General features: G+C 40.2%; 1 long non-coding RNA gene across 2 annotated transcripts in view; it reads right to left on the bottom strand.

The window, feature by feature from the left end:
• The window catches only part of LOC140847484 (uncharacterized), a 93,746-nt gene that overhangs the window by 73,750 nt on the left and 5,744 nt on the right, over positions 1-14,252 (bottom strand). Inside the window, exon 3 of one of the 2 annotated variants that reach the window (XR_012127547.1) lies at positions 1,328-1,535. The exons of the other annotated variant lie outside the window; for it this stretch is intronic. This is a non-coding gene — a long non-coding RNA (uncharacterized lncRNA). The remainder of the gene's footprint in view (positions 1-1,327; positions 1,536-14,252) is intronic. 2 annotated transcript variants of the gene reach the window in all.

The following is a 14,252-nucleotide window of genomic DNA, read 5'->3' as shown; positions in this document are numbered from 1 at the left end:
TGGTGTGGGGGGTCACCGGGAAAACAGTGTAGCACAGAGAAGGCAAACAGTGAATCTGTGGCACCTTACTACACTGATGGACAGTGACTGTATCGGGGTATGGGTGGGGACTTGATAATATGGGTGAATGTAGTAACCACATTGTTCTTTCATGTGAAACCTTCGTAAGAGGGTACATCAGTAATACCTTAATAGAATTTTTTTTAAAAAAAAGAAAACAATGCGGAAAGACGCAAACTGGTACTCTCCACTGGTAAGGTTGCCTGCAGGTAACTATGATTTCATGAGAAAGAGAAAGTAGAAGCCATACATACCTAGCAGTGTAAATTCACTGGACAGGAGGGTGACCTTTGTTCTGAACAGATGTCTCAGCATACTAACGCATACTGACTGACATTAATTCGGATCATGAAACATTCCACTTCACAAGTTAAAATCTTAATTAAGAGGAATTTTGTCCTTGAAAGATGACTAGAGAGAAGTAAAGAAGACTGTGACATTTGTACGTTCTCATAGGGAAAAGTGCGTCCAGACCTACTGGTGTGAGTGATGTAAATAGGACTTTCAAGCAGTATGTTTCAATGTAAACACATTTGTCTTTGTGCTAGAAAAACACAATCACTGAGAGATATTTGAGTACAAAAAAGAACACTTTGGGCATTTAAAATAATGTTTTGTTGTACTTCGAGGAAGGAACTAATTTGAATCTAAGAAGTGAATTTTACTGGACTCTCACCACTATTACTAAGGCTTTGCTTGAAATTAGATTTGAGTTTCTATTTACACGAATAGGGACCACGTCATGATGTCCAGGGTGGCCAAAGTGTGTCTCCGTTTCAACTGTGGCCACCACACCAGTTCCCTATTATCTGAAATTTACTGAAACGGTGCAAAATCCAACCATCTCAGTTTTAGTATGTTATATTGATGTGCCATATCACCTCACAGACATTAACAAATTAAATTATATAATTTTTGCTCTGCTCATTTCAAAGCAATTCTACTTCTCCACATTAAAAAATAACATGACTGCCCTGCTAGTGGAACTTATGTTTTACATTTTATTTGTGTTATGGCAGCATTCTCCGTATCATCTTCCGTGGAACTGTGCTCTGTGTTAATGATCAAATAAGTCTGGAAAAGAGGGCATAACCTATCCCCATCCAGAAGAGTCACACCTGACATTATCATAGGAATGCAGTGTAGAATTCGATTTAACATCACTTAACGTAGGCCTTCTTGCTCTAACGTCCCACTTACACTCACACTCCTCTAGGTTTGCCCTTTGACATTCAGATGGTTTGATATTCATCTATTGGCACAATACCTCACAGTTGTGGGAGAGAAATGGTCCTCATTCCTGATCCAGCCCAGTGAACTCATCTGAACCAGTCTCAGCTTCCACACCAGAAAAGAAGGATCAGAGTAGTGATCGCAGATTTACAAAGAATCCCCTGAAGTCCACCATCACATATCCGCACGACCACTACATGCAGATGTTTGAACAGCATGTAGCTAGAAAACAGATTGTTTTCCTGTGGGAAAGAAAACCCATAGGAGAGGGTGTAAGAAAAGATAAACTATTTAATTTGTATTAGAAAAATTGTGTAAAGTGTAGGTTTGAGAATTGGGGATCAGGAGATGGATTTTCCAGTCCAAACGCCTATTATCCTGCTTCCTCTGACAGGATCAAACCAGTGTTACGGCTTTCACTTATAAAAAGGAAAACAAACTAACCTAGTTTCTAATCAGAGTTGAGAAGTATACTTTGGGAAAGCAAATGGAAAACATTTCACAGTAAGCCAATCAGGCTTTTGCCAATCATTAAAAACAAACAACCAAATCCGGATCGACTTAAAAAGCAGATGAATGAAAAGCAGTATCATACCTGCTCCTGCTTCTACCCCAATCCTTTGCAAACTCAACTCTTGAACATTTGTCCCAGCAATCCTGCCATTGACTCGACCTTGGGATCTGTTTGCGCTTTTGTCAATGTTTAAACTCCAACTGACCATCCACATCATTTTACTTGGCTCTCCAACCCTGCTCTTTTCAACTCCTTTTCTCTTGGGGAAGAAATGCCCTGCTGCAGCTCAAAACACACAGTACCTGACCTTCATCATTTCCCATTGATTGGTGACCGTCTGGGCCAGCCTTCCCATACCTACCTCCCACAACAAACATCAAAAATAGGAGGGTGGCCAATAATATTGTTCCATACTACTGCCATTTTAGTTAACCGACCACCTAAAATTACATAGTCAGATTTGCAGGCAGAGTCCAGTAAACTACTCTGGAAATTAAATCAGCAAAAGCAAGGAGGTGAAAATTTTGCCTTGTCAAGCTCTAAACCAGTAGTTCCCAATCTGAGTACCATAGATACTAATCAGTTCTTACAAAGAGTTTGTCAACCCACAAGTACACTACTCTGCTAAGTGGTGAACAATATGTGCTAATATTTTTTAATATATGCAGAAGTTTTTACAGTTATTAACAAAAGAAAAACTCCTTAAGATAATACTGGATTAAAAGAAGCTGCATGACACTGTAACAGAAAAAGAGAATATGGTAGCTATTTTCTTGGAGGCAAAGGTGAAGGGGGCAGAACTATTTTGACAGGTACATGAAATCTTCATCCTTAAAAACTGAGGAGCCACTGCTCTAATCCGTTGAGATGGCAAAGTTCAACTATTTAACAAATGCATCATCTGATAGACTTGTACATTATGCACAATGTGACAAAATGTACTTTAGTCTTAGTATGATGAAAAAGATGAGAAATGAAATGTAATTTTGTTCTGAAGAAACTGAGGACAGAAGCGCCTATGTAATGTATGGTAACAAGTGTTTAAAAGCCTTCTACGACTGCATAATCAAAAATCACTTCAAAGAACGAATGTATTCAAATTGCTATGACATCCCAAATGCTGAGTTGCAATTTAGGCTGAATCAAGAGAGACTTCCTTCTAATTAATGCCTTCCAAATATTCTTAATCCCTATAAACATCATTCAGAGGTAACTACTTACTTTCTACTGTCAGTTTTTGAGAACTTAATCTTTTCTGATTATTTCCAAAGGCTTTCGCATTCATTTAGTCTCTTATGATTTATTATACATTTCTTTCTTGGCATGAAGCCAACCACAACTGCAATGATGGGTTCTTGTATACAAACCTATAAATCTCCCATTCCAGATTTCTATTTCGACCCCTGTCCTTTCTTTTAGGAGCCTGGCTTTCGTTAATGAAAAACCAAAAGGGAAAGGGGGGGAAAAAGTCCTGATAAATAAACAAGGAAATTAAAATAAAAACAGAAGTGAGAAAATGCAGAAGAATAGAGAAACTGTTGTTTTCTGACAACCTGTCCAGTGTTGTAATCCCACCTTCCCACTGGGAGCCTCTCCTCTCTCAAGAGACCCAGCCGTGGAACTACAGCTGATGATGCCCAGAAGGGTCTAAGGACATTCCTCTAGATTAGAGCTACCAGAAGCAAGGCAATTCTATGATTGGGTGTCTCAATGAATTCTACCTAGAGGGAGGGCAAGCCAGATAAGGTTAAAGCTAAACTTGGTTAACTGAGTAGCAATCTTTCATTTTAGCTGAGAGAGGGAGGCCTTTGGTGTTGCATGGGTTGCACAGTGAGCTTATTATCTTCTCCTCCCATTCCAATCTCAGAGTGACCTTGTCTGGTGTTGGCATTCTAGAACAAGGCCTAGTTGTTAGTGATAGTCCAGCTTAAAGTAGCATGCCTGAGACCATGTTGGGAGACCTGTTCCTGGATACCGGAAGTGCCTTTTTTCTTTCCCTCTATAGATTCAGTGCATGGGGCAGAACAGATCTATGATTCCTATGTGCCAATCTTGCCTAGCCCTGAAATGGGATGCCTGAGTCATTATCAAGAAAACTTGGAAATCCTCTTTTACAAAATCAAACAATCAGATCAAAGCAGTACAAAGCAGCATTTACTATATACTAGTGCAATAGTAACTGTAAATTGGAACGCAAGATGAATTTGACAGCTGAAAGAATTAAGTTTGAGGGATCATGCGAAGATGGCGGCGTGAGTAGTTCAGAGGAAATCTCCTCCCCAAAACATATATATTTATGAAAACACAATAAATACAACTATTCCTAAAAGAGACACCAGTGGATGCAGTACAACAGCCAGGATACATGTACATCTGCGAGAACTCAGCATCACACGAAGGGGGTAAGATACAAGCCGCGGCCAGGAGGGACCCGAACGCTCCCCCACCCCAAAACCCGGCGGGAAGAAAGGAGTCAGAATGGGGAGGGAGTGAAAGCCCAGGAGTGCTAAACAACCAGCTCTAGAATTCCGCTCCCAGAACGCAGACACAAGGTGCACAGGGTGCTGGATATTAGAGAAATGGAAAAGCAAAACCTGTGGGCAGGTGCCCGCAACCGGGGCACCTGAGAAAAAAGAAAAGCGAGTGCTTTCTGCAAGTCTTAAAAGAGATACGGACCCCATAACTGGACGAAGGTGTCCCGGCAGCTGGGAATACAGGGGAATCTTAGGCGCCCTAAACGGAGGCACTGCAGCTCTGAAGCCCCTCACAGGACTAGGCAGCCTGCCAGTCGTTCCTCCAACCGGCACGGACCCCGACACACGGGCCCAGTAGCAGGAGAGTGGGAGCGTGCGCCGGGGATGGAAGCGCTAGAAGGAACCGAGAGCAGATCCGTGCACTGCAGGGCTAGCCCGCAGCGGTGCGACCGAACAGCCCAGGCGCACCTTGCGCGCACTGGCGGCAGTGAAGCCAGAGCCCGGTAGAAGCCTGGGTGGAAAAGCCCCGCGCGCACCAGCAGCGGAGACAGAGGGAGCAGGCGCGCACCCAGGAGCCAACCGGAATCCCAGCCCAATGCACGGCTGCCTGGGCCAGACCCAAAGGCCGCTGCTGCTACACAGTTGCCCGGCAGGTTTGCCGCTAGCACGGAGCAGCGCACCTGGCGTGCCTGCCACTCCCCGCAGGGCACCGCGCTGCACTGACGGACACCCCACCCACAGCAGCTTAGGAGATTAACCCGGTGGACACTCCAGGAGTGCAGGTAGCCGTCACAGGCAGTGGAGAAGGGCAAGGCATCCAGCAAGCAGGAAAGGACTTTCTTCTCCCAGCTGACACACCCGCAACCTGCCTACAGCCACTGCTATCACCATGAAAAGGCAAAAAAATCTGGCCCAGACCAAGATAGTTACACCTGAGAGAGGATCTGCAGAGGCAGACCTAACCAGTCTCCCTGAAAAAGAATTCAAAATAAATATCATAAACATGCAGACAGACCTGCAGAGAAATATGCAAGAGCTAAGGGATGAAGTCCGGAGGGAGATCACACACATCCGGAGGGCGACCACAGGTGTCCGGAGGGAGATTACAGAAGTGAAACAAACTCTGGAAGGATTTATAAGCAGAATGGATGAGATGCAAGAGGCCACTGATGGAATAGAAACCAGAGAACAGGAACGCAGAGAAGCTGATGCAGAGAGAGATAAAAGGATCTCCAGGAATGAAACAATATTAAGAGAACTGTGTGACCAATCCAAAAGGATCAGTATCTGCATTATAGGGGTACCAGAGGAAGAAGAGAAAGAAAAAGGGATAGAAAGTGTCTTTGAAGAAATAATTGCTGAGAACTTCCCCAAACTGGGGGAGGAAATAGTTGCTCAGACTACGGAGGCACACAGAACTCCCGAGAGACAGGATCCAAAGAGGTCAACAGCAAGACACATAATAATTAAAATGGCAAAGATCAAGGACAGGGACAGAGTATTAAAGGCAGCCGGAGAGAGTAAAAAGGTCACCTACAAAGGAAAACCCATCAGGCTATCATCAGACATCTCAACAGAAACCTTACAGGCCAGAAGAGAATGGCATGATACATTTAATGCAATGAAACAGAAGGGCCTTGAACCAAAGATACTGTATCCAGCATGATTATCATTTAAATATGAAGGAGGGATTAAACAATTCCCAGACAAGCAAAAGTTGAGGGAATTTGCCTCCTACCAACCACCTCTACAGGGTACCTTAGAGGGACTGCTCTAGATGGGAGTACTCCTAAAAAGAGCACAGAACAAAACACCCAACGTATGAAGAATGGAGGAGGAGGAAAAAGAAGGGAAAGAAATAATCATCAGACTGTGTTTATAACAGCTCAATAAGTGAGTGAGGTCAGACAGTAAGGTAGTAAACAAGCTAACCTTGAACCTTTGGTAACCACAAATCAAAAGCCTGCAATGGCAATAAGTACGTATCTTTCAATAATCACCCCAAATGTAAATGGACTGAATGCACCAATCAAAAGACACAGAGGAATAGAATGGATAAGAAAGCAAGACCCACCTATATGCTGCTTACAAAGGACTCACCTCAAACCCAAAGACATGCGCAGATTAAAAGTCAAGTGTTGGAGAAAGATATTTCATGCAAACAACAGAGAGAAAAAACCAGGTGTTGCAATACTAGTATCAGACAAAATAGACCTCAACATAAAGAAAGTAACAAGAGATAAAGAAAGACATTACATAATGATAAAGGGCTCAGTCCAACAAGAGGATATAACCATTATAAACATATATGCACCCAATACAGGAGCACCAATATATGTGAAACAAATATTAACAGAATTAAAGGAGGAAATAGAATGCAATGCATTCATTTTGGGAGACTTTAACACACCACTCACCCCAAAGGACAGATCCACCAGACAGAAAATAAGTAAAGACACAGAGGTACTGAACAACATGCTAGAACAGATGGACCTAATAGACATCTATAGAACTCTACATCCAAAAGCAACAGGATACACATTCTTCTCAAGTGCCCACATGGAACATTCTCCAGAATAGACTACACACTAGGCCACAAACAGAACCTCAGTAAATTCCAAAAGATAGAAATCCTACCAACCAACTTTTCAGACCACAAAGGTATAAAACTAGAAATAAATTCTACAAAGAGAGCAAAAAGGCTCACAAACACATGGAGGCTTAACAACATGCTCCTAAATAACCAATGGATCAATGACCAAATTAAAATAGATCCAGCAATATATGGAAACAAATGACAACAATAACACAAAGCCCCAACTTCCGTGGGAGGCAGCAAAAGCAGTCTAAGAGGAAAGTATATAGCAATCCAGGCATATTTAAAGAAGGAAGAACAATCCCAAATGACTAGTCTAACATTGCAATTATCGAAATTAGAAAAAGAAGAACAAATGAGGCCTAAGGTCAGCAGACGGAGGGACATAATAAAAATCAGAGAAGAAATAAATAAAATTGAGAAGAATAAAACAATAGAAAAAAAATCAATGAAACCAAGAGCTGGTTCTTTGAGAAAATAAACAAAACAGATAAGCCTCTAGCCAGACTTATTAAGAGAAAAAGAGAGTCAACACACATCAACAGAATTAGAAACGAGGAAGGAAAAATCACAACAGACCCCACAGAAATACAAAGAAATTTAGAGAATACTATGATAACCTATATGCCAACAAGCTGGAAAACCTAGAAGAAATGGACAACTTCCTAGAAAAATACAACCTTCTAAGATTGACCAAGGAAGAAACACAAAATTTAAACAAACCTATTACCAGCAGAGAAATTGAAGTGGTAATCAAAAAACTACCCGAGAACAAAACCCCGGGTCACATGGATTTACCTTGGAATTTTATCAGGCATACAGAGAAGACATAACACCCATTCTCCTTAAAGTTTTCCAAAAAATAGAAGAGGAGGGAATACTCCCAAACTCATTCTAGGAAGCCAACATCACCCTAATACCAAAACCAGGCAAAGACCCCACCAAAAAAGAAAACTACAGCCCAATATCCCAGATGAATGTAGATGCAAAAATACTCAGCAAAATATTAGCAAACCAAATTCAAAAATACAGCAAGAGGATCGTACACCATGACCAAGTGGGATTCATCCCAGGGATGCAAGGAAGGTACAACATTCGAAAATCCATCAACATCATCCACCACATCAACAAAAAGAAGGACAAAAACCACATGATCATCTCCATAGATGCGGAAAGAGCATTCAACAAAATTCAACATCCATTCATGGTAAAAACTCTCAACAAAATGGGCATAGAGGGCAAGTACCTCAACATAATAAAGGCCATATATGATAAACCCACAGCTAACATCATACTGAACAGCGAGAGGCTGAAAGCTTTTCCTCTGAAATCGGGAACAAGACAGGGATGCCCACTCTCCCCACTGTTATTCAACATGGTAGTGGAGGTCCTAGCCACGGCAATGAGACAAAACAAAGAAATACAAGGAATCCAGATTGGTAAAGAAGAAGTCAAACTGTCACTATTTGCAGATGACATGATATTGTACATAAAAAACCCTAAAGACTCCACTACAAAACTACTAAAACTGATATCGGAATTCAGCAAAGTTGCAGGATACAAAATTAACACACAGGAATCTGTAGCTTTCCTATACACCAACAATGAACTAATAGAAAGAGAAATCAAGAAAACAATTCCATTCACAATACTAACAAAAAGAATAAAATACCTAGGAAACCTAACCAAGGAAGTGAAAGACCTATACCCTGAAAACTACAAGACACTCTTAAGAGAAATTAAAGAGGTCACTAACAAATGGAAACTCATCCCATGCTCCTGGCTAGGAAGAATTAATATTGTCAAAATGGCCATCCTGCCCAAAGCAATATACAGATTCGATGTAATCCCTATCAACTTACCAACAGCATTCTTCAATGAACTGGAACAAATAGTTCAAAAATACATATGGAACCATCAAAGTCCCCGAATAGCCAAAGCAATCCGGAGAAGGAAGAATAAAGTGGGGGGGATCTCGCTCCCCAACTTCAAGCTCTACTACAAAGCCACAGTAATCAAGACAATTTGGTACTGGCACAAGAACAGAGCCACAGACCAGTGGAACAGAATAGAGACTCCAGACATTAACCCAAACATATATGGCCAATTAATATTTGATAAAGGAGCCATGGACATACAATGGGGAAAGGACAGTCTCTTCAACAGATGGTGCTGGCAAAACTGGACAGCTACATGTAAGAGAATGAAACTGGATCACTGTCTAACCCCATACACAAAAGTAAACTCGAAATGGATCAAAGACCTGAATGTAAGTCATGAAACCTTTAAAACTCTTAGAAAAAAACATAGGCAAAAATCTCATGGACATAAACATGAGTGACTTCTTCATGAACATATCTCCCTGGGCAAGGGAAACAAAGGCAAAAATGAACAAGTGGGACTATATCAAGTTAAAAAGCTTCTGTACAGCAAAGGACACCATCAATAGAACAAAAAGGTATCCTACAGTATGGGAGAACATATTCATAAATGACAGATCCGATAAAGGATTGACATCCAAAATATATAAAGAGCTCACACGCCTCAACAAACAAAAAGCAAATAATCCAATTAAAAAATGGGCAGAGGAGCTGAATAGACAGTTCTCTAAAGAAGAAATCCAGATGGCCAACAGGCACATGAAAAGATGCTCCACATCGCTACTCATCAGAGAAATGCAAATGAAAACCACAATGAGATACCACCTCACACCAGTGAGGATAGCCATCATAGAAAAGACAAACAACAACAAATGTTGGCGAGGTTGTGGAGAAAGGGGAACCCTCCTACACTGCTGGTGGGAATGTAAACTAGTTCAACCATTGTGGAAAGCAGTATGGAGGTTCCTCAGAATGCTCAAAATAGAAATAGCATTTGACCCAGGAATTCCACTTCTAGGAATTGACCCTAAGAATGCAGCACTCCAGTTTGAAAAAGACAGATGCACCCCTATGTTTATCGCTGCACTGTTTACAATAGCCAAGATATGGAAGCAACCTAAATGTCCATCAGTAGATGAATGGATAAAGAAGAGGTGGTACATATACACAATGGAATATTACGCAGCCGTAAGAAAAAAACAGATCCTACCATTCGCAACAACATGGATGGAGCTAGAGGGTATTATGCTCAGTGAAATAAGCCAAGCGGAGAAGGACAAGTACCAAATGATTTCACTCATATGTGGAGTATAAGAACAAAGGAAAACTGAAGGAACAAAACAGCACAGAATCACAGAACCCAAGAATGGACTAAGAGTTACCAAAGGGAAAGGGACTGGGGACGATGGGTGGGAAGGGAGGGATAAGGGTGGGGAAAAAGAAAGAGGGCATTACGATTAGCATGTATAGTGCGTGGGGGACACGGGGAGGGCTGCGCAACACAGAGAAGACAAGTAGTGATTTTACAGCATCTTACTATGCAGATGGACAGTGACTGTGAAGGGGTATGTCGGGGGCACTTGGTGAAGGGGGGAACCTAGTAAACATACCGTTCTCTCTGTAATTGTAGATTAATGATACCAAAATAAAAAATCAATAAAAATAAAAATAAAAAAAGAATTAAGTTTGAGTCCTGGCACTGCTTCTTAATAGCTATGTGACTTGGTAGGTGTGTGACTCTGACACCCTCAAAGCCACGAGGATTGAATAATATAATGTAATTTGTCTCAAGAGACTCACAACTGGGCCATCTCAAACTGGTGTCTCTTTCCCAGGTTTTCAGTCCTAAGGAGCACCTATCTTTGTGAGCCTTCCTGGCTATAACCAGGAAGCATTTACCACCACAGATACCTCATGGGCCCTGATCATTTTTTATGTCCCATCTTGACTTTAAACAGCATAGTTAGATTAACTCTGTAAGCTGTGCTAAAACTTTACTTTTACTTCAGGTTCACACTGAAAGGATCCTGTCAAAATCAAAAGAATGACTGATAAGGAAAAAAATTACCTGGCTGGGAGAATGACATGAATAAAGATAAGACTGGAATTTGCAATTGTGTATAAAAAAGTCGAAGGATAAAATGTTGAAACTTACTGAGCGAATTCTGAAATACGGATCCTACAGAAAAATGAATTTTAATAGCTTCAACAGATGAAACAGTTGAAACTTATCATTAAAGTCAACACTTCTTAAAATGTCTTCGACGTATGAAAAGCTCTTTTTGACTAGTTCTCCGACCTGACAGAATTAGCAGGAAAAGAAAAACAGTAATGGTCACTGAAGTGGATAACACAGAGACAAAAAGTATGTTTCAAGTCCCAAGAATTCTTAAAACCTCTTCTACAGAAGGTTATGGAGAAGCCTCCAGCCAGAAAGCCGGAAGGAAATGGCATTTCTGGCAACAATTACTTACAACAAAGGAACCAGTCACTAAACTTTCAAACTGCCTTTGGTCATTTGGCTACCTTGAGGCTTAGGGGAAATCTCAAAAGTTTCACAAATATCTCTTGACATTTTCACTTAGTGCAATCTTGTTTACCTTCCTAATACGATTGCAAGGGTCCCGATAAATAGCACTGGAGTCTTCTCCAGTGGCTTAACTATTAAACCTCAGTTTTCCGTCCACGCATTTGAGGGGGCACCTCAGATATGTTAACACAAATTACCAATCTTCTGTAAGAAATTCTTTGCTAGCATTACAACTTTAAGCTCCCAAGGTATACACATGGATATAACAGAAGCATGGACCTGGAACAGAGGTTGAGAGAAATTCCATCAAAGTAGGTCACTGGCACCGCCCTGTAAGGAGCACCCTGACTCTCACATTGTTTGACTTAATAACTACTTGAGTGGAATGGAAAGCAGGAGAACAAACAAATGTCAAGAAAAACATAATGTCAACAGCCTCATTAGCTCACTTTGCTAGAATTCAGTGTTAGTGACCCGTAGAGCACAGGGTCAGACATGTGACTGTTTCCTGGACTACTTGGCTATGAAATACCGTCCCTATGACTCTGCCTAGCCGTCTCACAAACCCCGATTTTTGGTCATGGAAGAAACAGCATGGATGAATCAGTAAAATAAATCCCCACTGGAAAGAATATGGTAGAGATCTGCATTATCCAGCTCAGTATCAGGTATTTTACTAAAAACTGTCCTTCAGATGAAAGAAACAGAATACAAAATACAGTACTTGCCCACCTTATGCCCATGTCCGTGGCATGTGAATGCACAGAGCCAAGAGACTTTCATGGTCGTGGATGCCACGGCAGTTCTGCTCCCCCCAATTGAGTTAGAGGTTTACTAAGAACCAGCTGTGATTATTCATAAGCTTGCTGATGACAGCTTTCCTTTATATATTACATAAAATGGTGATGGCAAAGTATAAGCACAAAGAAAAAAAGGAATGATTCACTTCCATTAAATTAAGTTGTAACTCAATAAACACAATTCCAAAAAAAAGATGTCAACTTGGTTGTGGATGAAACAACCATAAAGTATTGGTTGGGAACAGCAGCTGGAGAGAAGGACTCTATGCTCAAATTTCATAGCAAGTGTTTTTAAATCGGCCTTCTACTTCAAAGACACCCACACTGGAACTCAAAGAGGATGCATTATGCTGTGGTTTCAGAAAAAGACAAAATGAGCAGTGTGCTGGAGCCAGCTTGTACTAGCTCACGGGAGCCAATTATCAAGTTTCTGGGAATTTGTTGAGCTGTTGTTGAACAACTGCGGGGTTAATAATTAAATGATACAAACTTAGAATTAAGTTGTATTTTAAAACAAACTTATTAAATCCTGAAGACTCATCAGTTTGTAAATATTTTACATTTTACAATTATTGATACTCTTAAGGTTATTTATATTCATTCTCTCGCTAGTGGAAATACAGTGTAATGGTGCTGTTCCATGTCTTCCCAATTCCACATTCAGTGTCAAGTCATAACTTAAAAGTGGCCGCAGTGGGAGTATTTACGCCATGGAATCGTCAAACGCCATAATCAGGGCTATTTTTTTCCACAAAGTTCGTTGTTAAACATTTATCATCTTACCACTAAACAAAAGCAATATTGAGTAAATGACACCACATTCAAAGAAAAATCCTTCACCATACAGCAAAATGCTGGCAAATGAACACACATGTATTTATAAGTTTTAGCTTAAAATGAAATGCTACTATATACATATATGTATGTGTGTGTACACACACACACACACACACATATATGCATATAAACATATACACATGGGGGCTCACTTGTCCCTTCCTGGCGTGAGCCAGGAGGTCTTTCCTCTCACTTTATTTCGAAATAAAAGCCTGTACCTTGTTCTCCTAAAAAAATTTTAAAAAATAAAAAAACATATATACATGTATGTTTACATATATATTTTATTATCATCTAATTTTTTCAATCTACAACTATTGGTCCTGAGTCACGTTAGGCCTTCTACCACTGACTAAAAAAGTAGGACACATTTTTATAACTTTCTAGAAAGTAGTTTGGCAACATTTACTGAAAGATTTGAAAACTCATACCTCTTCACCTGGAAACTTCACTTCTATTACTTTATCTTAAGAAAACGATAAATGACACAGTCAAATATGTACCAAAATGTTCACGTATTGTTTAAAATAACAGTATACACATACATACATAAACAACCTGAATGGGCAACAGTAGGGAAATGATTAGATACATCATAATACATCTATCTAACACATGATATAACAAGTAAAATCACAGTATCAAGGAATATTTAATGAGTAGGAAGAAATTCACCAAATATTAATAGTTGTTATCACTAAGAGGGGTGAGACTTAAATTGATTCAATGTTTTATACAAGTAATGCATGTGCATTATTAAAATGTTAGAAAATAGAGACAAATAAAAATAAGACAATGATCATCCGTAATTCCACAAAACAAAAATAACTATTTTAAATACTTTGCTGTTTTCCCTTGCAGGTTTGTTTTACCTGATATGCACATACACACACACCTTTCTAACCCAAAATGGCATTATAGGAAGCATGTTATTTGGTAACTATTTTCTTATAGTAAAGCTTAAGATATTTCTGGATAATTTTTACCTTACTTTCCTATTTGTAATTTCCTGTATTTTCCAATTAAAAAAAAAATTAGCATAAAGCAGTTTATCTCCAAAGTCGATCCCAATGAACTATACCTGTGCTTCTATCTTGGCTTCCTCCGTTACTCTCTTGAACTGAAGAATGACGCAGTAGTGACAATGCGTGAGTTACAAAACCTAAGACTTAAGAAGGCCTAGAAGTGTCCACTTTTGTGATTTGGGGAGCCCTGAGCCACCATTTAATAAGTCTGGCTATCCTCATGGAGACGCTAAGTGGAGAGAGAATATGGCAGAAGAGAAACCCCAGATTACAAGGAGAATCCTAGCTGAGCCCAGTGTCGTA

This window comes from Manis javanica, chromosome X (genome assembly GCF_040802235.1).
Source record: "Manis javanica isolate MJ-LG chromosome X, MJ_LKY, whole genome shotgun sequence".
Lineage (NCBI taxonomy): Eukaryota > Metazoa > Chordata > Mammalia > Pholidota > Manidae > Manis > Manis javanica.
Note: the sequence above shows the minus strand (reverse complement) of the source record. Positions and strands in the feature narration are given on the sequence as shown.